The following is a 6000-nucleotide window of genomic DNA, read 5'->3' as shown; positions in this document are numbered from 1 at the left end:
TAAACAGTGCACTTGTACAATGACTGAAACGAGCACCACTGAAGGAACAATGGGCTGTGAGGTCAGTTTTAGAGATGCCAGGATTTCACTTTTTTATGTCCGATACTGATATCATAAATTTGGATATCTGCTGATATAGTCTATAATCATTGCATTTTGTGTAAGTTCGTACTCTTGTTTTAAAAAAACAAAACACTAAAGCTATTCTGTTATACCTGTATGCAACAATGACACTGCACCCAAAATATTTCATAGTTCAGCAACACTGATCAGTCTAATAAACTTAAACCTGCTCCATCCTCCCTATTCTGGTATTTTAAAGAGTACTTAGCAGAAATATTAAACAACCCAACTGATAGGGCTGCCAACTCCCAGCAAAAATATTAGGGAACCACCCCCCACCCTCCCCCTCATGATGCTTAATCAACACAGTTGACTTTGATTTAATGCACATGTAAAACAACTCTACAGAAATCAATTATTTTTCTACAATAATTAAATAGATTCAACATCTTTCTTCAACAGAATTGCAGACTGCACAGATGGTACTGAAAATGTTCTGTAGGTACTACTATTACTGGGTTATCTATTAGACTAAATAGTTACTATATACTATAATGGATTTCTATACATTTTACATCAGATAAAAACTTTGGTTGTAAGATTCAGATAATTATTTAATAAAAGCTAGACATTGTAAATGAGAATAAGAAAGAAAAGTATTTCTTTGTGTATTTCATCAAAACTTTACTAGACCCGCCCCTGCACAGTTACCAGCTGTCAGCTACTTAGAAAAGGATCCTGGTGTTATTTGTCTCTCAGAAACAGTTCATAACTTCCCTTCAACTCATTCATGTCACCTAAAAGGTAAACCTGTTTCTCCATCACAGCTCTGATGGTTCAGTAAGGACATCTCCTGGTTTCATCTTCATGTTTCCCTCTCACCACATATCCAAACCGACATCATGACCAGCAGCTTTTACAGCTGTGGCTCCAGCAAACATCAGCTGATACTAGAAAGTAATATTAAATAAATTCTAACAACAGCTGATCAAACGTGCTGCTGTTGTTTAACATGACATCCGCTGGTTTCCTCTTTCTGGCGCAAAGCGGACGATAAATAAACAAGAGGGAAAAGCCGATCAGCTGATCATTGATCAGTTTCATGATTGAAGTAGCAACAGGAGAGGGAGGGGAGAGAATGAGAGGAGAAGAGGCAGCTGACAGCGTAAAGACGCATACTAACTCCAGCTTTGTGTTTTTTTCCATTCTAGCTGAAGTCCGGGACAAACTGTGTTCCTTTGCGGCTCAATACGAAACGCGTAATATTTTCTCTGAATGTGGGACGATTCTGTTTTTTAGGGGACGGTTGGCAACTCTACAACTAACCTTATGAATAAAATAAAGTTCACTATCAGTAACATCATAGCACCCACCCAGCTGTAATATAAACTCCGTCATGCTAGCTGTAGTACACATGTGCCAGCATCTGGCCAATGCACCACCTTTCATTGTTTATACCGTTACACACAAAAACCAAAACATCGGCCCATCAAAACGAAAAATCACCATCGGCCCACCGGGAAAATGCCCGGTATGCCCGATGGCCAGTCCAGCTATGGTGTGAACCATAGGTTCATGAAGGTTCATGACACTAATAGGTTTGTTTTCAGAATATTTAAGTCCATCCATCATCCCTGCTGAGGAAATGCTGCCACCACCAAGTAAAATAAATAAATTTCACAACAATGATGCCATAAAATATAGAAAAACAAATAAATAAAATCAACAACAACTAAGGCTGTTAAAACCAAAACGTTTTGGTCAATGTGTGTTAAAAATCATAAAAACGATTTAAAATGTTCCAGCGTTTGTGCAGATCTAATATTTAGAGGCAGACTGTTCCAGAGTCTGGGAGCTGCCACAGAGATGACTCTGTCACCACGAGATTTAAGTTTAGACCGTGGAATAGTTAAGGTTAGTTTTAAACTGCACCTCGTGGTTCTTCCTGAAGCATAAATAAACAGGAGCTCAGACAGGTCAGCTGGGGCTCGGCCGTTGAGTGATTTAAAAACAAAAAGTAAAATTTTAGATTGGATCCTGTAAGGAGCAGGAAGCCATGTACAGAGGCCCAAACTCTGTTAACATGCTCAGACAGCAGACGAGCAGCTGCATTTTGGTCCAACGGGTGACAATAAATAGAAACCTGGTCTAAACCAAAGCACAGAGAATTGCATGAAGGCCAAAAACTTTAGTTTGGTCTGAGAAAACCGCCTTATGCAGAGCACAGGGGGCTGAATACAAATGCATTACACACATTTCAGATATTTAATGGTAAAAACTTTTGAACACCATGGATAATTTTCCTTCTACTTCACAATCCTGGGATGCTTAGTGATGGTTTATCACACAAAATCCCCCATAACACATTTAAGGTTGCCGTGGTAACATGATAAGCATGTAAAAGTAAACAGGGGATTTTCAGTTAAGACTTTAGCTTGTTTATAATGTCCTCCTTCTTGCATAGTTACATTTGTTGCTGCTGTCCCTTTAAATATTATTCTGGACTTCCTGTAAAGCTCAGCATTGCATGTTGAAAAGCATTTGTAATCCTTTATTTAGGATTTTTGAGATGCTACCGCAGAATTGTCATTTCATACGCCAGCCATGTCTGTCCCGTCTATAACAACTGAAAATAAAATAAAATAAATAAATAATAACATCAAAGGTCGATCAAATGGACCAGTATGGCAAGGCTGTGATGATCCACTTGGTAAAGTAAATGTGTTGACTATCTTTGTTGGCCTTCAGACAACAATTCTGATGGTTAAAGAATCAAACGGGTCAGGCAAAGGAAAAAAAGAAAATTGTCATTTTATCCCATCTCTTTAGCTCACAAACAGTATTTTAAAGCATTTCTGTATCAGATGTGGTGTTTCAAACATCGCCCACATAAGTGATTGTTTCATGATCATTTAATTCAGTTTGTGAGCGATGCTTAGTTCATTTTCCTTAACAGCCAAAATCCTTTAAAAAAGCCCTAAAGAAGGAAGAAAAACTGTTATGCACTCTACTCATCACCCTGCTGTTCCCACAAATGCCAAATAATGTGAAGGCTTTTAAACTGTATTAATATGCAGCAGTTTCTAACAATGACCACTGTCAGAGACATCTGATGATTTGTATATTTGATTTTTCGTACACTTCAGACCACTTCACTGTCTCACCGTATGAATCAGTGAGACTGTTTAGACTCGGTGTCCGAGTCAGTCAAAGTGTTCCTGTTTGCACTGCAAAAAGTTTCCATTTTATGTGAACAAAGTTCATGTAACACTAAAAAAGACTTGACCTTTGCATTTATGTAATGAATGGAAGGTGAGCGTGAGAAGTCTGCGAGTCGTGCAGATTTGACTGTTCCTGCTTTCAGCACCTCAATAATTTGTTTGTGATGCAAAATGAACCAATAGCATCTCTGTGCTGCTTTGAGTAAACAAACATTAGATATGATCAGCTTCTGTTCCAGCAGAGAGGACCACGCACTGAAAGCCAGCTCATTTTAATGGTTGTTTTTTCTTATTTTAATGACTACATCAGAGCACAAACATGTTTCACAGCAGCCTGAAATAAATAAACAGGAAAAAGTTTACCTATTTCTAATTTCTATAACTGAACTTCTGCGTTATTTAAATGCAGACAGTTGATTTAAGAAATTAATAACACGTAGCTGATATTTCATATCAAAATAGCTACTGTGAAATAGGTCTGATTTGAAAACACTCATTGAGTTAACAGTTACTATCATAGTCCATTTGAGCTTCTGGTAGTTTTCCTGTGTCTGCCCCTGGGCGGAGCTGTCATCTCCTCACCTGGAGTTAATCTACTGAGCATATTTAACGCTTTAAGACCTACCATAGAACCAAGTCCGCCAGAGCTTATCTTTATATTTCTACATGCTGTAGTGCCATTTTGGGGAGTATTTCAAGTTGCTATACATCAATACAACCATTAGCGACCGTGGCTCAGGGGGTTGGGAAGCGTATCTGTAACCGGAAGGTCGCCGGTTCGATCCCCGAGCTCTCTGTCCTGGTCGTTGTGTCCTTGGGCAAGACACTTTACCCTACCGCCTACTGGCCTCGGCCAGAGGGGCCGATGGCGCGATATGGCAGCCTCGCCTCTGTCAGTCTGCCCCAGGGCAGCTGTGGCTACAACCGTAGCTGCCTCCACCAGTGTGTGAATGCGAGAGTGAATGAATAGTGGCATTGTAAAGCGCTTTGGGTGCCTTGAAAAGCGCTATATAAATCCAATCCATTATTATTATTATTTCACAAACTTTAATAACATGTATGCTTTAAGTCCATAGTAACTACATAAACTGCAAAAAATGTGCAATAAACTATTAAAAAAATTGAAATTGTTTTTTTTTTTGTTTTTTTTACATATATTTCTAATTAGAGAAAATTCAGAGGGTTATCGATACCTCAAAACTGTAAATGCAAAAAAGTACAAAATAGTTTCCAACCACAGGTAATGTATTTTGAGCCTGTTGGCCAACAGATGGAGATCTTTGATTTTAATGAGCTGCTTCTTCCCCTCGTCATTGCAGAGGCACTCTTTCAGCCATGCATAGCCCTGCACGCACACACGTATTGATCAGCAGGGTAACAGATGGCCTCATTGTGCTGCTCTGAGCTCTGATTGATGGTGTTTGTGCTGCTTGAGCTCTCAGGGACACCCTTGTTGTATTTGCCCGTCAGTAGGTCACAAGCTGAGGGGGACCAGGTCATGGCTCCGTCACCTGACAGATACACAGACCTCATGTTGTCCCCAAGTTTTAAAACTTGAACTAAATCTTTAGTCCTACTTGGAACTGTCCGTGGTAAATAAACCAAGCTAAGTGAGTTGGTCCTTGAAACTGCTGGCCCAGATGGTCTCACCCACCACACCCCCACCATTCTCATGGTCTACATGGGAAGGGAATGATGGGACAAGCACAATCGCAGCGGGATCGGCTGCAACTGAGGCGGATGAGAAGCTGGGGTCATTGCCAGTTGCAGTGGAGGACAGACTGTGCAGACCCAGATCACAGTCTGCTGGGTCATCCTCTAAAGCTGGTGGTGGAACCTCCGTAGGTGAGCAGTGATGGGCTTGATCCAGGACCCAGGTATTGTCCAGGGGCTGGCAGCAGCAATAATGCTTTAGCTGGTCATGCTGGGCAACTTTCACTTTAGACCTTGGGTTCATCTGGATCCGATAAACTAGGTCATCAAATTGTCCCAGGACAAAGAATGGTCCTTCATACAGTGGGAGGAACTTTTTGACCTTGTTCCTTTGATGAGATAACACACATTATGTCCAATCTTGTACTGTGTCTGGAAACAGTTATTGTCGTATTGTCTCTTTGCACAAGTGAATGACTCACGCAGGGCCTCCCTGGTGATGAGGTGGGCTATCTCCAGCCACTCACGCATCTGCTACACATACTCTGGAGCTGCGGGTTGGTTGTCTGGATCGTGGGGTAAACCTGCGACCGCTGGCTTGCTCAATTCTAAGCCAAAGATCATGAAGTTTGGGGTGAAGCCTGTATTACTGTGCTTGGTCGCCCTGTAGGCCATAACGGCATACAGGATCATCAGGTCCCAATCCCAATGGCATAATGTGGAGGCCATTATGTTTTGGAGAGTGGCATTGAAACATTGCTGGCCATCTGTAAGGAAGAGGACTCCCTTGCTAGGATTATTTATATTATCTGTATAGTACTTTACAGCACCCCTTTTACTTTATTAAAAGCACCTCATGAAGCCCTTTATTTGGCATCGCACTTTAGACATAGATTTGCACAAAAGAACATTTGCACACAAGAAGTTAAATTTTGTATTTAATATTTATTGTGTATTTTAAAAATCAGTTGGTAGCCTTTATTCCAGGTCCTGCACAGCTGCTCCTCATCAAGGAATGTGGTGGCTGGAGAAAGGAATGGTGATTGAGAGAAAATAAGGTTTA

Source organism: Perissodus microlepis, chromosome 3, assembly GCF_051167445.1.
Source record: "Perissodus microlepis isolate ML-2025 ecotype Zambia chromosome 3, ASM5116744v1, whole genome shotgun sequence".
In the NCBI taxonomy this organism is placed as follows: domain Eukaryota; kingdom Metazoa; phylum Chordata; class Actinopteri; order Cichliformes; family Cichlidae; genus Perissodus; species Perissodus microlepis.
The sequence above is the reverse complement of the archived record's forward strand: the minus strand, read 5'-3'. Positions refer to the sequence as shown.